The sequence below is a fragment of the Rhinopithecus roxellana genome, chromosome 20, assembly GCF_007565055.1.
Source record: "Rhinopithecus roxellana isolate Shanxi Qingling chromosome 20, ASM756505v1, whole genome shotgun sequence".
In the NCBI taxonomy this organism is placed as follows: Eukaryota; Metazoa; Chordata; class Mammalia; order Primates; family Cercopithecidae; genus Rhinopithecus; species Rhinopithecus roxellana.
The window spans coordinates 78,616,630-78,637,997 of NC_044568.1; the positions used below are offsets into that span (position 1 = coordinate 78,616,630).

Genomic DNA, 21,368 nt, shown 5'->3' on the forward strand with positions numbered 1-21,368 from the left:
CAGGACCCCACTGATCTGCAAGGGGTTACACGCCCAGGAGGAGAGAACTGAACACTTTGGGGGATCTAGCAATGTCTTTCACACTCCAGAAGGCCCCAGACCCGAGGACCATGCTGCCCAGAATAAATGCCACAGTGTGACCAGCCACAGCCAGACAGGTTCCACTCCAGGACACCCAAGGTCAGGCACAGCCCCAGAGCCAACCAGAGGCTCAGAAGTCCCCTCTCCCATTAGGACGCTACCCCTAGGGAAAGGGATGGGGTGGGAAGAAACCAAAAACAGGAGCCCTGAATCGAAAGAGTGAACCCAGAAAGAGACTACGTGAAAGGATAAGAGACCTTCAAGTGACAAGGGCAGGGTTCCAGCCATTAGCACGAATGGGCGTCGGGAGAGAAGAGAAACGATGACGCTGCCCTGCACAGCCCCACGCCAGTGGGCCCTGCTCCATGCATTCCCCACCCATCAGCTCTTTCTGCCCTCTGACCCTAGGAGCAGGCTTTGTTGTTCCCCCACTTCACAAAGGAAGAAGCCAAGACCCAGGCAGGTTAGCATAAGAATACGCCCAGATGGGCAGATCGCTTGAGCGCAGGAGTTTGAGACCAACCTGGGCAAACCCCGCCCCGCCAAAAAAAAAAAAAAAACCATCTCTACAAAAAGTACAAAAATTCACCAGGCAGGGTGGCATGTGCCTGTATTCTCAGCTACTGAGCAGGCTGAGGTAGGAGGATTACTTAAGCCCAGGAGTTAGAGACTGCAGTGAGCTGTGATCGCACTGCTGCACTCCAGCCTGGGCAACAGAGCAAGACCCTGTCTTTTTTAAAAAAAGGGCAGAAGAGAGGAAGGAAGGAAAGGAAGAGAAGGAAGGGAGGGAAGGGAGGGAGGAAGGAAGGGAGGGAGGGAGGGAGGGAGAGAGGGAGGGAGGGAAGGAAGGAAAAAGGAAAAGGGAGGGGAGGGAGGGAAGGAAGGGAGGGAGGAAGGAAGGGAGGGAGGGAGGAAGGAAGGGAGGGAGGGAGGGAGAGAGGGAGGGAGGGAGGAAGGGAGGGAAGGAGGGAGAGAGGGAGGGAGGGAGGAAGGAAGGGAGGGAGGGAGGGAGGAAGGAAGGGAGGGAGGGAGAGAGGGAGGGAGGGAGGAAGGAAGGGAGGGAAGGAGGGAGAGAGGGAGGGAGGAAGGAAGGGAGGGAGGGAGGGAGGAAGGAAGGAAGGGAGGGAGGGAGGGAGACAGGAAGGGAGGGAAGGGAGGAAGGAAGGGAGGGAGGGAGGGAGGAAGGAAGGAAGGGAGGGAGGGAGAGAGGAAGGGAGGGAAGGGAGGAAGGAAGGGAGGGAGGGAGGGAGGAAGGGAGGGAGGGAGGGAGGAAGGAAGGGAGGGAGGGAGGGAGGGAGAGAGAGAGGGAGGGAAGGAAGGAAAAAGGAAAAGGGAGGGGAGGGAAGGGAAGGGGAGGGGAAAAAAGAGAAGAGAGGGACCAAGTGCTTTTCCTACAGTTTCTGTCTCTCCCACTGTGCCCCATGAAGTGGGTGCTATCATTGGCTCAGTTGTACAGGTGGTGAAACCGAGGGCCAGAGAGAGAAAGCAAAGTGCCCAAGATCCCAGAGATGCTTAGTACTCAGTCCGTCTGACCTCAGAGCTCAGGCTCTCAATCGCTGACCCTCCATCCTCACTGCCCAAACCTGGATGCCTGCACAGCCTGGGCATACAGAGGAGCTCCACGACAGGGTCCCATGTGGGCTTAGGGAGTGCTGACACCAAGCATGGAGCCCTTTGTCTGGCCCGGGGACAGACTGTGACTAGCAGGACCTTGCCCACTTCCGTGAAGGAAACCTCCAGGGAGCTCATTCCTAGAAGGAAGAGTCACACCCAGTATTGACTCGCCAGGCACAGGTGCCAGTGGCTGGGTGTGTCCCACCATGTGTCTCCTTCTGGGGAAGGGAGGGAGTGGTTAGGCAGACTCAGGCAGTGGCTCCTGTGTGTCCCAACCCTCTTGGCTGTAGCAGGCAGCTTGGGGACTGGCACCCAGGGGGGTGGACTGAGCAGGAGGCCTGGATTCTGAGGTCTCCTTTCCCCATCCTGCATCAGACAGGGCTCCTCTGCCCCTCCTCGACATCACCACCTTCTCCATGCCTCAGTTTCCTCATCCACACCTCGGATACAGTAATACTTCCTTCCTGGCATTATGCAAATTAAACGATGAAGTCATGTGTGGGGCCTCTAGGGCTCCAAGGAGCCGGGGTTTGATCCTGAGGGCAGTGGGAAGCCCTGGTGAGATTTCCAGGGAGCTAGCTAATGCAGGATCAATGAAACTGATTTTAAAATATCTATTGATAAGCCCCCACTGGGTCTGGTGCCTCATGCCTGTAATCCCAGCACTTTGGGAGACCAAGTTGGGAGGATGGCTTGATTTCAGGAGTTTAAGACCAGCCTGGGCAACATAGCGAGACCCCATCTCTATCCAAAAAAACCACAGGTATGGTGGCACACACCTGTGGTCCCAGCTACTCAGGAGGCTGAAGCAGACAGATCACTTGAGCCTCGGAGGTTGAGGCTGCAGTGAACTGTGATTGTGCCACTGTACTCCAGCCTGGACAACAGAGCAAGGCCCTGTCTCTAAAAATTAAATAAATAATTGCAATTTATTTATTTATTTATTTTGAGATGGAGTCTCACTTTGTTGCCAACCTTGGCTCACTGCAACCTCCGCCTCCCAGGTTTAAGCAGTTCTCTGCCTGAGCCTCCCAAGTAGCTGGGATTACAGACGCGTGCCACCACACCCAGCTAATTTTTGTATTTTTGATAGAGGCAGGGTTTCACCATCTTGGCCAGGCTGGTCTTGAACTCCTGACCTCATGATCCACCTGCCTCGGCCTCCCAAAGTGCTGGGATTACAGGTGTGAGCCACCACGCCCGGCCACAAATGTTTTTAAAAAGCTCAAAAGAGGTGAGGTACAGTTGCTCACACCTGTAATCCCAGCATTTTGGGAGGCTAAGGCCGGCGGATCACCTGAGGTCAGGAGTTCAAACCCAACGTGGCCAACGTGGTAAAAACCCATCTCTACTAAAAATACAAAAAATTAGCCAGGCACAGTGGTGCACATCTGTAATCCCAGCTACTCAGGAGGCTGAAGCATGAGAATCCCTTGAGCCTAGGAGGCGGAGATTGCAGTGAGCCGAGATCGCGCCACTTCACTCCAGCCTGGGTGACAGAGTGAGACTCTGCCTCAGAAATAAAATAAGTAAAAAATAACTCAAAGAAAAGCAAATTCAGGGGTCAATAATAAAAATGGAACTTGGCCGGGCATGGTGGCTCACGCCTATAATCCCAGCACTTTGGGAGGCCGAGGTGGATGGATCACAAGGTCAGGAGATCGAGACCACGGTGAAAACCCATCTCTATTAAAAATACAAAAAATTAGCTGGGCGCTGTGGCGGGTGCCTGTAGTCCCAGCTACTCAGGAGGCTGAGGCAGGAGAATGGCATGAACCCCGGAGGCGGAGGTTGCAGTGAGCCAAGATTGCGCCACTGCACTCCAGCTTGGGTAACAGAGCGAGACTCCATCTCAAAAAATAAATAAATAAATAAATAAATAAATAAATAAAAATAAATAAAAAATGGAACTCAAGGTGCAAGGGTGGGGTGGGGAAGGGGAAAGGGACTCACATTGGACTTGATCCCTGGTGATGACTTTTGTGGGAGCAGGAACAGAAACCCCAGTATGAAGGCAGGACAATGAGGGGTTTCCCCCATCCCATGGGAGGGTACATCACCCTGTGCCCAGCCTAGGAACAGGCCAAGACTGGATAGCTGGAAGTCTAAGAAATTGAAAATCTAAGCCTGACCTCTGACCTTTTTCTGAGCTGGAGCTACTGGAAGCTGACTCGGGGTGGGCCTCTACTGCCCTCCCTCCCCTCCCCAGGGCCAGGCCCCCTATCTGTGGTGCTGGGAGGCAGGCCCTGAGCATTTCAGGGAGTGTGGGGGTGGGGCAGGGCAGGGGAGACTGAGGTCTGGGTTGATTCTGCTCTGGGTTACTGGAATCTCATGCCGGGAATTCAGTGTGAATGCAGGTCCCCAGCTGGTGAAATCCCTGGAGTGTTACTCAAAGTCAACGCATCCCTTTTGGGAAACGTGCATCCTGAGGTGTGTGGGAGCCTGAACGTGCACAGGCACACACAGCAAATCTCCCTGCTGAAGATGAGCTCACAAAAAAAGCTTAGAAACCACCAGAAAAATCCACCACGCAGGAGAATCCACAGACAGAACGTCAGGCACAGCAGGTCCATCTGGGTGGTCTGTGCGGGAGTGGCTTATAGATCTGATGTCAATATGAAATCACAGCTCTGCAGCTGCAAAACCCCCTCCCCGTTTATACCCCCAAATCCTCAGTCACCACTGCTTCTCACACATGCCTCATGGGAGCATGGATTTTGTTTTGAGGGATGCAGGAAAGAGCTGACATTTCTGCTGGGGTCCACCGGACTGAGGAGCAGAGACAGCCCATGTGTAGAGGTGGGACTATCGGAAAACCGGTCCATTTCTGTGCATTGGGAGCCTGGGGCTGAAGAGGCTGTGAGGATGTAAGTCCCTGGAAATTCTCTGAGATCTGTAGGGGGAAGCTTGGCTTTCCACAGGGGATGGAACTCAGATTTGGGGGCTCTTACATAGCCTAAAGAGACACTTGACTCTCCCAGGGCATGTGCTGGACCCAGGTAGTGAGCTGAGGTCCCTGCCATCATGGGTCACAGTCTGGGGTGAGGCTGCCCTGAATAACTTTTACCCGGCCACGTGGCTACAGGAACACAGAAGAGGAGGCACAGCCTTGGGGGACAGTGACTTCTTTTCTAGAGACAGCGGCGGGCCTGGATTTGAATCCGGACTCCAGCAAAGGGCATTGCTGAGTTTTCCTGTGCCTTAGTTTTCCTCTCCATGTAATGGGGGTAATAATAGCTCTTCCACCTGAGCACTGAGAGGACTGAATGAGAAAACGAGCTTGACGGGGCAGCTGGCCCGGAGGACAGGCTGGGCGAATGGTCGTGGAGTTTATTACTAATGAATGAAGGGCCGGACCCACAGATGAGTCACACAAGTGAGCCACGAATGATCGATCTGATACGATGAATGGACAAATGAGAGAAATGAATCAATGAATGAAATGCTCAGGGCCTGCCTCCCAGCACCACAGAGAGGGGGCCTGGCCCTGGGGAGGGGAGGGAGGGCAGGAGAGGCCCACCCCCTGAGTCAGCTTCCAGTAACTCCAGCTCAGAAAAAGGTCAGAGGTCAGGTGACGACACATGGCGCACACCTGTGACGCCCCCCTTAATCACTCCCCCACATCATGCCAAGGGGCTCGAAGGATTCCCCTGAGTCATCTTCCTGCAGGCCAGCCTGCAGCTCCTGCAGCTCCCAGTTCCTCCCCCTGGCTGTGCAGAGGGTGATTAAGGGCTTTTCGGGGGAAATGACAGTTAAAAGACTCAGCAAGGAGTGTCCAGCCTGGAGAGTCAGAGGCTATGGGCAGGACTCGGGGAGGGCCCCCTGGCACCCTCCTGGCCTCAGAGGGAGCCTTGTCCAAGTGGCAGGGCTTGGTGATCGTTGAAGTAGGAGAGGGATAGCCCCATCCACCACAATAAATAATAGGAATGACAATGAAAAGTTTGTTGGGCCAAATTCCGTGCCCAGGGCTGCTCATTCATTTCTTCATTTAGTCCTCAGCTCCCTACCAGAGGCAGCCATCTGCTGAAACCATAGGAAATTGCTGATTGCCTGTCTGATCTTGACCCGCAAAAATGGCAATCTCATGTGTCATTCGATCTAATAGTCCCATTATTCCTATTTTGCAGAAAACCACGGCTCAGAGAGGCTGAGCAGCCTGGACAGGAGAGCCAGGGATGCTGCCACCCAAGCCTGGGAGAGCCTTGGGGTGTCCAGGCTTGGGGCCGAGGGAGGCTCCTGGTCTGGGAACAGAGGTGCCCAGGGGACGCTAGAACAAAGCTAGGCTGCATCTGACCCCCTGGGGAAGGGAGGTGGGGCCAACAATGGGGACGCAGGGCTCCCTCCTGGCGATCCCCAGGCCAGGGGAATTTGGTGCTGGGGATTTTGAGCAGTTGGAGGCTGAGTAGGGGCTTTCTTGCCCTCTGGCTGGGGCCCCAGGGGAGTAGGGGGGTTGGGGATGCATCCATCTGTCCATCCATCCAGGGAGTCTCTCTCTCCAGTGGTGGCTGTCACTGGGGTCGTCTGCAGAGCTTCTCTGGGGCATTAATTTAACATGCAATGGGGAACCCGGGGAGAGAGCCGTGCTGAACCCAGAGGAAGGGGGTGGGTGATGGTGGCATTTAGGGCAGACTTCAGTATGGTTTTCTCCCCAGACAATATCTTTCTAGAACGTCTTTCTAGACTCCTGGGACACCGGTGTAATTGGCCTGTGAGGCCAACCAGCCCCAGACGGTTCTGGGAATTTGGAGACCTGCCCCCTGCAAGGGACTCAGATGCTTTCTGCGGAAGGCAGGGAGGGGAAGAGGCACCAAGGTCTCACTGAACCCTCATAGTCACTCTGAACATTCATGCCACTTGGCATGAGCCCTTCACTCTCCGGACTATGAAATCAACACCTGGCCCAAATAGCAACAACAAACAGCAACAATACCCCTTGCCCCATCCACGTGGCACCTCCTGTCGCCTATAGGACGCTGTGCTTAATTAAGCACCACACACACAAGATCTCAAGGGAGTCTCATGACTAGGCATCTGCAGGGGCTCCTCTGTTTCTCATCTTTCAGGAAACCAAGAAAAAACAGAGAGGTTGAGTAACTTGCCCAGAGTCACACGGCTCTAAGAAGTACAGTCACCTACTCCAGAGGCCAAGATAGGAGGATCAGTTGAGCCCAGGAGTTCAAGGTCAGCCTGGGCAACATAGAGAGACCCCATCTCTTTAAACACAAAAAAGTGGAGTCAGAAACAAAACCAAAGGACTCTGGACACTTGTACTCTTGGCTGCACACATCTTACCCTCCTGAAGAAACGTTTGCTGAGATTACAGACTTGGTTAAATTCATGACGGTCCATCTATGCCACGGGGCATCCCATCCCCCACCCCCTGCCCCCAGCCATTAAAATGGTGATGTGGAGGCCAGGCGTGATGGCTCACACCTGTAATCCCAGAACTTTGGGAGGCCAAGGCGGGCAGATCATCTGAGGTCAGGAGTTGGAGACCAGCATGGCCAACGTGGGAAAACCCCATGTCTACTAAACACACAAAAATTAGCTGGGTGTGGTGGCACACCCCTGTAATCCCAGCTACTCGGGAGGCTGAGGCTGGAGGATCACTTGAACCTGAGAGGCAGAGGTTGCAGTGAGCTGAGATCTTGCCACCACTGCACTCCAGCCTGGGCGACAGAACGAGACTTCATCTCAAAATAAATAAAATGAAATGGTGATTTGGAGTATTGCTTCACTGGGAAAATGCTCATGGCATGTGTATCCTTAGTGGAAAAAGCGAGTTGGGAGGCCAAGACGGGCGGATCACGAGGTCAGGAGATCGAGACCATCCTGGCTAACATTGTGAAACCCCGTCTCTACTAAAAACTACAAAAAACTAGCCGGGCGAGGTGGCGGGCGCCTGTAGTCCCAGCTACTCGGGAGGCTGAGGCAGGAGAATGGCGTGAACCCGGGAGGCGGAGCTTGCAGTGAGCTGAGCTCTGGCCACTGCACTCCAGCCCAGGCGACAGAGTGAGACTCTGTCTCAAAAAAAAAAAAAAAAAAAGCAAGTTGTAAGAGTTTGGAAGCCATAACCCCATTTTTGTTCATTCAGAATTTATTTGCATAGAAAAATGACCAGAAAACAGTTACAAATTACAGTGTTGGCAAAGATGATGCTGAGGAGGAAGAGCAGGGGCCCATGGAGGAGGACAGGGTCCATACTACCAGGTATGTGCCACCACTGTCCTGCTTTTCCTGTGATGCCGGGAAAGGGGGCATCCCCAATGCTAGGGGTCTGAAGACCTGGAGTGAGAGAGAGAATGTGCCAATGACTGGAGGCTCAAGGCTCTGAGAGGTGGAGTCAGGGGCTGTAGGGGAGCAGTGGGTGATCCCTCAAGCACGTGGCTTGTCCTTTCCACACCTGCAGAGAAACATTAGTCACACTGCCTTTGCCCAGGCTGGCTAATCTCCTGGGATGCAACATTTCACCTTGGGGGCCAAACCTGTCCGTCCTTGACACTAGCTTAGACATCCCCTCCTCCAGGTAGCCTCCTCAGATGTCCCTGGCCAGGCATGTGCCTTCCTCAGTCCTTCTCTGGATCCCTAGTCTAGGACTGAGTGCTTCCTGCCTCCTCACTGCCTCTGACTTCTCTGGGGGGGTTATTTAACACAGCCACGGGGGCTCATTTCCATAACCCCAGCCTCTGCCACAGGAGCTGCTATAGGGTTGAGCTTTACATCCTCTTAGTGGGCTCACAGCCCCCTCGTCACGGCACCTTCCCTTTTAGTGGGTCCCTTTCATGCGGTGTCTCACTGACTCTTCACCATAGCCCTAAAGGATGGGCATCGCTATTCATTCCCATTCTGCAGATGCAGAAACTGAGCTTCAGGAAAGCTGAGGCGCTCACCCTGGGTCATACGGCCAGCAAGTGGCACAGCCAAGATCCGAACCCAGGTCAGGCAGTGTCCACAGGGTATCTTGGACAGGGCTGACCTTCTACCACGTTGCCTCTTCATGTAATGTTAAAATCTGGCTTCTCTTTCAATAGCTGCCCCAACGCGGCTGGAGCATTGCGACTAAGGCAGACATGAGCGCTAGGATCACAGCCACCAGCACTGCTACAGCGCCTTCCCTTTTAGTGCCTCCTGTCAACGCTGAGAGGTAGTCACAAGTATCCCCATGGCAGATGTGGGAGGATTGAGGCCCAGGAGGTCCAGGGCTTCAGGGGCACCTGGCTCTGATGAGGTAAACCCAGGCTTGCCCCTTCTCTGCACCCCAAACTCCTGGTTTCTGGACCCAGCTCAGCACGTGGGGCCTTGGGTCACACCCAGCACCCAGTGAACAGCATCTGAGAAACACTTCCTGCTAAAAGCCCAGCTTTCTGGAAGGGAGCTGGGGGAAACTGGGAGAGGATGGAGCGGGGCCAGGTAGCAGATAGGCACACTCCTTGCAGGAGGAAGTTCTACACATCCCTTCTGGGAACCAGGATAGCTTGGCAGTAACACGGCGCACTTTGACCCCGGTGGAGCACCCAGCTCTCACACTGACAGCCCCCTTTCCTCCCCGGGGGATGCAACTGAGCTGCTTGGAGCCTTCATGTTGGACATCCAGGTGGGCCTGGAAACAGCCTTGGAGCTCTCAGACCAACTGTCTGGCCACCACAGGATGGAGTACCCAGATGGGGCTTCTGCCAGCTGTCCAGGAGGCACCCAGGCTGGGACATCCAAGCTGAGCCCTGGGCTGGCCTGGCCTGGCCCAGCCCGCGCTGATGAGGCAATGTAAGTCCTGTTTCCTGTTACTGTGGCTATGCAAATGGGGGGAAATCAGGGCCTCTCCTGGGGTAGGCTTCCCAGAATGATGGCGTCAATTGTCCCAAGAAATCTGGCCCCAGTGGGGCTGTCACAGGAGGGCAGTTGTCAACGGCTAAGATCCCTTTCCTGGCGCATCTCTCCTGCATGCTGGTCCACACACTGCTGGGAAAAGCCTCTTCAGCCCAGACCTAGGTCATCACTGTGTGTCCACTCCTGGACCCACTGCCCGTGAGAGCTGGGCTGTGGCCTCCACTTCTCGTCACTGCATCCCCAGCGCCTGGTACATTGTGGGAGTGGGGCGGACAGGAACAGGAAGTAGGTGGCCTCACTGGCTCTCAGCCCCTGGCCTGGAGATCACTACACCCTTCTCTTTACACATAAGGAAACTGAGGACACCCGACTGGGCCAGGGACTTGCCCATGTCTCTCTGCCTTGCCCAGACATGCCCCAGCAGCAGTGGCGAACTTCTGCTTGCCACCAGAAGCCAGCTGAGTCTTTCGAGTCGAGTCGCTCTCCTGGGCCCCACAGTCCTGCCACACCCCTGGCTGGTCCCCAGGTCAGGCTCTCCAAGGGGTCATTCTCAGCTCACATCTGACCATGCCACTCCCCTGCCCTGGCACCCAGCTCTCACTGAAAGCCAGGCCCCATAAGCCAGCAGAGATTGGGTACCTTCCACCCTGAGTGGTCTCATCTCTTGACAGCTCTGCCTCACACACTACTCCTGGTGATGCCAGAACTCCTTGGAATTCCCCCTTGCACCTCTGTGGCTGTGCAAAGCTGTTGCCTCCGCCTGGAATAATGTCTCCAACACCTTTCTTTCTCTCCTTGTTTCTTTCTTTTCTTTTTTTGAGACAAAGTCTCGATCTGTCTCCCAGGCTGGAGTGCAGTGGCACAATCTCGACTCACTGCAAGTTCTGCCTCCTGGGTTCACGCCATTCTCCTGCCTCTGCCTCCTGAGTAGCTGGGACTACAGGCACCCACCACCACGCCCAGCTAATTTTTTATATTTTTAATAGAGACAGGGTTTCCCCATGTTAGCCAGGATGGATGGTCTTGATCTCCTGACCTCGTGATCTGCCTGCCTTGGCCTCCCAAAGTGCTGGGATTACAGGCGTGAGCCACCGCACCCGGCCTCCAACACCTTTTTTTCTCTCTCTTCTTTTTTTTTTTTTTCTGAGACCAAGTCTCACTCTGTCACCCAGGCTGGAGTGCAGTGGCATGATCTCAGTTCACTACAGCCTCTGCCTCCCAGGTTCAAGCAATTCTTGTGTTTCAGCTTCCTGAGTAGCTGGGATTACAGGCATGTGACACCACGCCCAGCTAATTTTTGTATTTTTAGTAGAGATGGGGTCTCGCCATGTTGGCCAGGTTGGTCTTGAACACCTGACCTCGTGATCTGCCCGCCTTGGCCTCCCAGAGTGCTAGGATTACAGGTGTGAGCCACTGCACCTGGCCTAACACCTTTGTTTCTATAACTCCTATTTATTCTCCAACACTCAGCGGTGCCACCTCCAGGAAGCCTTCCCAGATGCCCCCAGCTGGACCAGGTGCCTCCTCTAGGCTCCCTGCATATCCCCTTCACAGCATGTATCACACTGGACTGTCCTCATCATTTCAGTGCCTGTCTCCTCTACTGGATGGGAGGCTTATCAGGGAAGCTTGCACAGAGAAGGAGGAAGAGATGTGGAAATGCCCATGGGTACAAGACAAGCACAGGAAGTTGAACCTGTGGACTTGGGATACAGCAGAGGGCTGTGTCAAGGACTGAGTGATCAGATATTTGACTGTGCCTCTCTTGAGATGGGGAATGCTGAGGTTTGGGGAGGTACAGAGCCTTAGTCTATGAGCCCCCACTCTCTGAACTCCCACCCCCAGTTAGGAAACTCCTCCCACATAGGACAATGGGCAAGCAGAGCCCACTTCCATGGGAGGAGCCCAAATAGTCCACACCCACTTTTCCTGCCTCCCTTGCAGCTAGGGCATGGCATGTGACTGGACTCTGCCAATCAGAGACACCTGCTCTGGAGTTTGAGTTGCAGGCTTGTCCTGTCCAGGACTCTTTCTGGAGGGAGCCTGGGCCACGTAGAGTTCCTGGTGGCTGTGAAGAAGGAGGACTTCACCAGGTTGGCTCTGTGGTAGGAAGAGGGGTGATGTCTTGCCTTCCCTTTTCCATGGGATCCTCCTGCCTTCCTGGGAGTTTTTATACCCCAATATCTGTTTAATACGTTTTCTTCTGCTTAAGTGAGCCACAGTTGGATTCTGTCACTTGTCACTAAGAATCCTGGAGACCCCTCTTGGGGACAACCACTGGGACCAACCTTGAAGGAAGAGCTGGTGTTGATGAGAAGGACAGCAAGTGCATTCGGGGTGTGGGAAACAGCTGACCAGGGTCAAGGTCAGGCTTGAGGGACACGAGAGGGAGTGATGGGGATGATAGCTCATCTGGGTCAGAGTGTGGGGTTTGGTGGGGAGGTGTTGGCAGGGGGCAGATCCAAGGCAGCTGATCCTGAATGCCACGCTGAGAGCAAGCTTGGATACCAGCTTGGGGGCAGTGGGACCCAGTGACATACTCTAAGTGGAGGCGGGATGTGGTCAGATTTGGGTTCTAGAAAGCTCAGTCTGCTGCTAGGGGGAAAAGCTAGACCAGATGGGGCAAGACTGGGAGAGCAGGAGACCAAGCAAGAGACTACTGTAATGGTCCCAGCAGACAGTCCTGGAGGCCAGAAAGAAGATCAAGGCAGTGGCAATGAGCAAGGGCAGAGCTGGGATTTAGTGTGACTGGCCCTGGGGAGCCATTGAAGACTTGGGTGACCTGCCATGGTCATAAGAAAGTGGGGTTGAGCCAAGCATGGTGGTTCATGCCTGTAATCCTGGTGGTACTTTGGGAGGCTGAGGTGGAGGGATCGCTTGAGCCCAGGAGTTTGAGACCAGCCTGGGCAACATAATGAGACCCTGTTTCTACAAAAGCTAACATATTAGCTGGGTGTGGTGGTGTACACACTGGTAGTCCCAGCTACTCAGGAGGCTGAGGCAGGTGAATCCCGTGAGCCCAGGAGTTTGAGGCTACAGTGAGCCAAGGCTGTGTTGCTGTGCTCTAGTGTGGTCAACAGAGTGAGATCCTCTCTCAAAAAAAAAAAAAAAAAAAAAAAAAAAGAGGAAGTGGGGTTGGAATTTCGTGACTGCTTGGACATGTCACTTGCCTCACACTCGGACAGCCCTGATTCGTTCTCAGGGTTTTCACGCCAGGGCTGACTTTCTGGCGCCTCCCAGCTAAGCTGACACAGACTTGCAGATGTGATTCAGAAATGGAAAACAGGGCTGGGCTCAGTGGCTCACGCCTGCAATCCCAACAATTTGGGAGGTCAAGGCAGGGAGATCACCGGAGGTCAGGAGTTCGAGACTAGCCTGGTCAACATGGTGAAACCCCATCTCTACTAAAAATTAGTTGGTCGTGGTGGTGGGTGCCTGTAATCCCAGCTACTCAGGGTGAGGCAAGAATATTGCTCGAGCCTGGGAGACATAGGTTGCAGTGAGCCAAGGTCACTGCTGCATTCCAGCCTGGGCAACAGAGCGAGACTCATCTCAAAAAAAAACTTTGGGAGGCCGAGATGGGTGGATCACTTGAGGTCAGGAGTTCAAGACCAGCCTGGCCAATATGGTGAAACCCCATCTCTACTAAAAATACAAAACTTAGCCGGGTGTGGTGGCAGGCACCTATAATCCCAGCTACTCAGGAGGCTGAAGCAGGAGTATCGTTTGAACCCAGGAGGCAGAGGTTGCAGTGAGCTGAGATCACGCCACTGCACTCCAGCCTGGGCGACAGAGGGAGATTCCATTTCAAAAAAAAAAAAATGGAGAACACGCACGGCCTTCAGCAGAGAGCCTGGAAGATGATAAGCAGCTCCTCGGGACACCCCCTGCATATTCCTTCCTCCCCTACTGCCGACAACAGCCTGTCTGGGAACCCGCCATCCTCCAGGAAGACAGTTTAGCAACAGAGGAGGCCATTTTGCTTTGAGAATCAGAACCAAACCCTGCAAGGCCAGGACAGGGAAAGTCCCAGGCAAGTCACGACTCTGGCCAGGGCTTGCTGAAGACAGGAGGACAGGGGGCTGGTGATGGGGGCAGGCGGCCTCTGAATGGCTTTAAGAGCAAGAAGAGATGGGGCATCATGGCTGCCCTGGGAATGACACTCTCCCCCTCTAGCTGGGTGGCCTTGGGCAGGGCCTTTCCCTCTCCAAGCTTCTGAGTCCTCAGCCTGCAATGGCAGACTCTAGCCCCCTTCACACCACCTTGCAGGTGAGTGAGCAGACCCGGCACCAGCACCTGGTGTGCAGCGTGGGAGATGTTTTAGGGATTCTGCCCCTTCTTGGAGCTTTTCTATTAAAAAAAAAAAAAAAAAAAAAAAAAAAAAAACCTTTAAACTTTTTATAGACATGGGGGGTCTCACCATGTCCCCCAGGCTGTTCTTGAACTCCTGGCTGCAAGTGATCCTCCCACCACAGCCTCCCAAGGTGTTAGGGTTACAGGCAGGAGCCAATGTGCCCAGCCCCTTCTTGGATTGTGCAGTGCTTCCTGGGTCCTTTTCCTCTTTCGTCTCCCTTCCCCAGAACTTATATGGGGCTGATCTGACCTCATGGACAGGGCGGGAGCCCAGGTGCCCTTCCTACCCTCCCCAGGGGGCTCTAGGACCCTCCAGGACAGTCTTTGCCCAGGTGCCCTGAGGGCTCCTAGAAGCAGCAGTGAGATGCACTCTGGAGTAGATGGCTCCCTCTCTGAACCTCCAGGCTTCCAGTCCACTGAGATGCAGCCACAGCCATTCCCAGCTCCACACTTGGCCCTTCAGCAAGGCCTCCTCACCACATCCTGGGCCTGTTCATCCCCTCCTCCCTAAGGCCACCGCCCAGGTCCACACCACCTCATCTCCTGCCTGGACCGTCCATGGCAGAAACCTCCCACCTGGTCTCCTGGCCCCTCCTCAATGATCCCAACTCTGCCCACACCAGAGGTGATCTCCTGATCTCCTCTGGCATGAATCACACTGCTGTGCCCCCCAACCCACCTGGCTTGCTGTCAGTGCAGGGTCCAGGCCCCTCACCCCTCCTTTACCCCTACCTCCCAACCCCTCCCCAGTGTTCCAGCCCCACTAGCCTTCCTTTGCATCTCCCGTGTTTGTGCCCCGCTCCTGCCCTAGGACCTTCGCACATGCTGTCCCTCAGCCCTGCAAGAACCATCTGCTGGAGCTGAGTGGAGGCTGCCTCCTTCGGATGGGACCTGTACCCTTTACTCCTCTATCGCTGTGCCACACCAATCCATCATCACACTTACAATGTCATCTTCTCAGAGGTGAGGCGCATTTCTCAACTGCTGTCTCCATCAAACAGGTATCTGGGGAGGCCTGTGGGTTTGCAGTGGCCACCCTGGGTTCATTCATTCATGGCACCTCCCTGTGCCTGGGGGTAGCTGAGTCTGTGACCTCCACGGGCTGGGGGAGCCCACCGGAGGGCAGGGGGTTAGAGTGGCTAGACTGGCATTTAGAAAATCAGCTCGATGTAGAGAATTGGCTCAGATAGGCATTTAGAAAGTCCGTCTGCTGCTGGGTGGGCAGTAGTTAGTGGAGCTGCAGGGAGTTTAGTTAGGAGGCTCCTGGGTGTCCTGGTGACAGATAAGGGAGGCTGTGGGAAGGGAGAGAAGCACATGTTTTCCAGAAATAGAGGTCAAATGGAGAGCATTCGGCTGCTGTCGCAGGCGCTGCCCATGCCCCTCCCAGATTCCTCCCCAGCTCCCTTCTCTTTACCCCTCCCCCCAGGGAACTTTCTCTGCCCACAGTAGGTACCTACATTTCCTAGTCAGGCGCCATCTGGCGCTGCTGGAATTAGCTTTGCCTGCAACCCCTGGAGAAGCAGAAGCTCCCAGGAATTCATGCACTGCCCAGAGGGCGGAAGTGGGGGGCTCCCTTAACCAGTCACATGTGGTGGGCATAAAATTCCAGTTCCCTTTCCCCTGATCAGGACCCCTAAGGGGTGACCCAGCACTATATCAAGGTCACCAAACCCCTGTGTAGGGTCAGCTTGTAGGGAACCCGCACTAAGGACAATGACTTCAGAGAAGAAGAAAAGAGCACAAGGTTTTGGCTTGTGCAAGGGCGGCCAGTCCTGAGACGGGACACATGGGACAGGGATCCCTGACTCAGATCGAGGGGGGCTTCAGGGTGCAGTGTCCTTGAGGACAAGGGTTTCGTGTTGCCAAAAATCACCAGGGCAGTGACCAAGCTGAGCACAGATGCTGTTCACTGTCCAGAAGAAAGGCCCCCAGTATCTCAGTCCCGCCCCCTCCCTGCTGTGGGGCGGAGCTGGACAGCGTTTTCCTGGCCTGGGCAGCGAAGGCTGAGACATCTGCACAGGGCCGAAAGGGCCAGATCAGGCCCTTCCTGGCAAGCGCCTCCCAGGGGACAATGTCAGTCCCAGAAAGTATGAGTCATGAGCAGAGGACCCCCCACATCCCTGGCCAGGCCAGGAGGTGCCTCCCCAGGGACTGCCCCAGAGGGGTACCATCTCCGGTCATCCTTAGAGTCAGGCAGGCTTGCTAACTTGTCCTCTCATCTCTGTCTTGCTCCCAGACAACCCGTAAACCCCTCGGGGCCCAAAGGCCACGCCTCACTCGACAGCTCGGGAAAGCCAGGCACAGGGGGAGAAGCAACCTGCCGAGGTCATGCAGTGACATGGAGCCACAGCCTGGCTTCCTGACACCCCTTCTGCCCTATCAGGCTGATGCCCAGGTTTGCTATGTGGGAATTCCCCAGGCCCACCCTGCCACCATGCCCTGGCACCCTATAATCTGGAGGCATGTGGGTGCCTGTCACCCAAGCACCCTTTCTGGCACGGCAGGAGGAGAGAGCCAAGCACCGAAGGCAGCCCCCGACCTCAATGACCCCCAGCTCCTCCTGCACCCCTTCACCCTCCCACTCCTCCAGGTGCTGCCTCATGGTTGGTGGGTCCCTATCCTGCCCTGTCCTAGCATGGGTCCTTCGTGGGGAGCTGGAACACAGGGCTGTATGGCACCCAGCACACACCCGGGGCCCTGGGAGAGGGTGTGCCTCTTCCTTCTGGAGTATGAGCTGCCTCCTGCTCTGCACTTGCCTATCAGGCCAGGTGGTGGGGGAAGGGATGCAGGTGTGGATTTCCCTGCAGTCAGGGCTGCCCTCCCACCATCTTGCACGGGGAAGGATGAGGGGTAGGGGTGCTGGGTACACAGGTGGAGTCTCCCTTTCTCTCTTTGGTGCCTTCATAACCCCTTGCCCATCTTCTATCCTGGGAAGCTTTGCTCCTTCGTGGGCCACCTACTCCAGCCCTCCTCCTCAGGTGGCGACAATGGGCTCAGTGTGTTCCTCCCTTCTCCTTGCCCAAGGCAGGATCTTTGGCCCTTATTAATAAAACCAGCCAAATCTGGCTGGTGCAGTGGCTCACACCTGTAATCCCAGCACTTTGGGAGGTCAAGGCAGGAGGATCACTTGAGGCCTGGAGTTTGAGAGCAGCCTGGGCAACATGGCGAGACTCTGTCTCTACAAAAAAATTAAAAATTAGCCAATCATGGTGGCGTGCTTCCAGCTACTTGGGAGGGTGAGGCAGGAGAGGATTGCTTGCTTGTGCCCAAGAGTTTGAGGCAGCAGTGAGCTACGATTATGCCACTGCACTCCAGATGAGGGAGACCCTATCTCACAAAAAGAATAAAAATAAAAAAGTACAATAACAAAAGTCAAATCTATTAAGTGTTTACCTCATGCTTGGCCTATAGCTGAACACGTGGCCCATATGACTATGCCCACAATCCCTGTTTTTTAGGTAGGAAATGGAAGCTCAGAGAGGTTAAGTGGCCCACCCCCAGCACACAGCTAGTACGTGGTGGGGCTTCTATGTACCTCTTAGCCCCGGGCCTACCTCATTCTTCATAAACCCATGAAGGTTGCAGGTCTATCCAACATATACACACGGGAAGCTTCTGGCAGCTTGAGAAATATTTGTGACATGAATAATCACAGCTGTTACTTACCAGGGGCTGCCTAAAAACAGCACTTTGGGCCAGGTGCAGTGGTTCACGGCTGTAATCCCAGCACTTTGGGAGGCCGAGGTGGGCAGATCACAAGGTCAGGAGATCAACACCATTCTGGCTAACACGGTGAAACCCCGTCTCTACTAAAAAATACAAAAAAAAAAAAAATTAGCCGGACGTGGTGGCGGGCCCCTGTAGTCCCAGTTACGCAGGAGACTGAAGCAGGAGGATCACTTGAACCCGGGAGGCGGAGCTTGCAGCGAGCCAAGATTGCACCACTGCACTCTGGCCTGGGCGACAGAGTGAAACTCCTTCTCAAAAAAACAAAACAAACAAACAAACAAACAAATAACAGCACTTTGTTTCTATTTATTGATTTGACAGGCAGTTCATTTTTTTAAAAGATGGTTCAAAATGCAAAAGAGATAAGAGGGTGTCTTTCCCCGCTGGCTGCCCTCGCCCCCCCAGCCACCCCAGTTCCCTTTCTGATGCCAGTATCTTCTATTTCTTTCCAGAAATACCTTTTATTTTTGAAGTGGAGTCTTGCTCTTTTGCCAGGCTGGAGTGCAGTGGCATGATCTCGGCTCACTGCAACCTCCACCTCCCGGGTTCGAGTGATTCTCCTGCCTCAGCCTCCCAAGTAGCTGGGACTACAGGCGCCCGCCACCACACCCAGCTAATTTTTGTATTTTTAGTAGAGATGGAGATTCACCATGTAGGCCAGGATGGTCTCAAACTCCTGACCTTATGATCTGCCCTCCTCGGCCTCCCAAAGTCCTGGGATTACAGGCATGAGCCCCCATGCCCAGCCTTTTTTTTTTTTTTTTTTTTTTTTTTTTTTGAGACAGAGTTTTGCTCTTGTCGCCCAGGCTGGAATGTAGTGGTGCACTCTTGGCTCACTGCAACCTCCACCTCTCGAGCTCAAGTGATTCTCCTGCCTCAGCCCCCTGAGTAGCTGGGATTACAGGTGGCTACCACCATGCCCAGCTAGTTTTGTATTTTCAGTGGAGATGGAGTTTCCCCATGTTGGACAGGCTGGTCCCAATCTCCTGACCTCAGGTGATCTGCCCACTTTGGCCTCACAGAGTCCTGGGATTACAGGTATGAGCCACCAGACCCGGCCTCCTTCCAGAAATACTTAATACATTTACTCAAATGTTAGACTACCATACTGATATGATTTGGATCTGTGTCCCCACCCAAATCTCATGTTGAATTGTAACCCCTGATGTTGGAGGTGGGGCCTGGTGGTAGGTGATTGTATCATGGGAGTGGATTTCTCATGAATGGTTTAGCACCATCCCTGTTAGTACTATCCCTATGATAGTGAGTGAGTTCTCATCAGATCTGGTCATTTACAAGTGTATAGCACCTCCCCCATCTCTCTCTTGCTCCTTCTCCCACTATGTGACATGCCTGCCCCCTCTTTGCCTTCTGCCATAATTGGAAGTTTCCTGAGGCCTCTCCAGAAGCTGAGCAGAGGCCAGCACCATGCTGTCTGTACAGCCTGCAGAACTGTGAGCCAACTAAACCTCTTTTCTTTATAAATTACTCAGTCTCTGGTATTTCTTTAGAGCAATGTGAGAATGGATGAATCTATGTACATACTGTATTCATTATCTATTGCTATCGCTGCATAGCAAGTTAGCCCAAAATTTGGCAGCTTGAAATATGAATAAACCTTTTTTATCTCACAGTTTCTGAGGGGCAGGAATTTGGGAGCAACTCAGCTAGGTGATTCTGGCTCAGTGTCACATGAGGCTGTGATCAAGCAGTTGGCCAGGGCTGCTGTCATCTGAAGGCTCAACTGGGGCTGGAGGCTCTACTTTCTGGATGGCTCATTATGTGGCTTTTGGCAGGAGGTCTCAGCTCCTCACCACATAGATATCTCGATAGGGCTACTTGAGTGTCCTCACAACATGGCAGCTGGTTTCTGTCAGGGCAAGTGGTCCAAGATGGAACAGAGTGGAAGCTGCAATATCATTTAGACCTAGCCTTGGAAGACATGTTTCCACTGTATCCTCCTAAGTACACAGGTCAGCCTTAGTTAATGTGAGAGAGGACCACATTAGGTTCCAGGAGGTGAAAATTATTGTGTGTCATCTGGAGGCTGCCTAGCACACACAGTGTCCTGCACCTTGCTTTTTTCACTGCACAGTAGTATTCAGAATGATTCTGTAACAATATACATGGAACAACCTTGTTTGTTTGTTTATTTATTTATTTTTATATGAGACAGGGTCTGACTCTGTCACCTAGGCTGGAGTACAGTGGTACGATCACAACTCACTGCAGCCTCAACCTTCCAGGCTCAAGTGATCCTCCCGCCTCAGCCTCCCAAGTAGCTGGGACTACAGGTGCATACCACCATGCCTGGCTAATTATTTTTTAAAAATGTTTTGTGGAGATGGGGCCCCACTACATTGCCCAGGCTGGTCTTGAACTCCTGAACCCAAGTGCTCCTCCTGTCTCAGCCTCCCAAAAAATATTAGGATTCCAGGTGTAAGCCACTGCACCCAGCCTTTTTTTTTTTTTTAACTCCATAGTATTCCACTGTGTGGAAACATCATGATGTATTTACCCAGCCCGCTACTGATGGACCTTTGGGTTATTCCTGATCATTTGCTGTTACCATCAGGGCTGCAGTGACCATCTGATTTGCAGGGGCATTATTTCCCATATCTGATCGGGTGATACTCAGGGGTGGACTGGCTTAGTCAAAAGGGGTGGTACTTTGAAAACACAGCTGTGAAGTCTTTGCCACTTCTTGGATTAAGAAGTGGGGTCTAGGCCACACGCCATGGATTACGCCTATAATCCCAATACTTTGGGAGGTCGAGGCAGGTGGGTTGCTTGAGCTTAGGAGTTTGAGACTAGCCTGGACCACATGGTGAAACCCCATGTCTACCAAAAATACAAAAATTAGCTGGTTGTGGTGGCACATACCTGTAGTCCTAGCTACTCGGGAGGCTGAGGTGGGAGGATCACTTAAACCCAGGAGGCAGAAATTGCAGTGAGCTAAGATCATGTCACTGCACTCCAACCTGGGTGACAGAGCCAGACTCTGTCTCAAAAAAGGAAAAAAAAGAAAGAAAGGAAGAAAAAGAAAAAAAGAAGTGGAGTCTATATCTCCTCCCCTTGAAACTAGGCTTTTGATAAATTCAACCAAGAGAGTATTACAGAAGTGATGCCGTGCAATGTCTGAGACTTGGTCATAAAAGGTCATACAGTTCTATCTTGTTTCTGGAAGACTTGTTCTTGGAGCCCTTACCTGCAACTTAAGATGTCTAACTCCTGAAGCTGCCATGCTGGAAGGAAGCCCAAGACACTTGAAGAGGCCACATGTCAGCACATCAGTCTCTGTTCCCAGTGACGGTGACACCCAACCTTCAAGTCATGCCAACAAAGATACCAGGCATGTAAGTGAAGTAGTCTCCAGACATTTTGAGTGACCCCCTCCCCAGCTGAGGTGTTAGTCTTCATGGAACAGAAATAAACCATAAAAAGCTAGAATAAAGGACATGAGCATTTGTTTTAATGTATAGCAAGCATTTATATACTTTAGCTCATTTAATTCTTCCAAGAATCTCTCAGGGCAAGTATTATCAACCCCATTTTACAGAGAAGAAGAGCAGGGCTCAGGTTCAGCAGCTCACCCAAGGTGTCACAGCAGGTGACTGAAAGACCTGGATGCTAACTTGGGTCTTTCTGGCTCCAGACCCACCCTTGTACATGGGTTGCTTGCTGAAAGAGGGAAACAACTCATTGTGTCAAACGTTCAAGCTCAGCCATAAGAAATTTATAGACCCAAAGAATACACTGAATTAGAT

General features: G+C 53.3%; 1 long non-coding RNA gene across 1 annotated transcript; it reads left to right on the forward strand.

Moving 5' to 3' along the window:
• Positions 1 to 14,689: 14,689 nt before the first annotated feature.
• Positions 14,690 to 20,883, forward strand: LOC115895306. Its single transcript, XR_004055512.1, has 3 exons — positions 14,690 to 14,835; positions 16,109 to 16,267; positions 20,789 to 20,883. It is a non-coding gene; the product is annotated as an uncharacterized LOC115895306 (long non-coding RNA).
• The last annotated feature ends 485 nt before the right edge of the window (positions 20,884 to 21,368 follow it).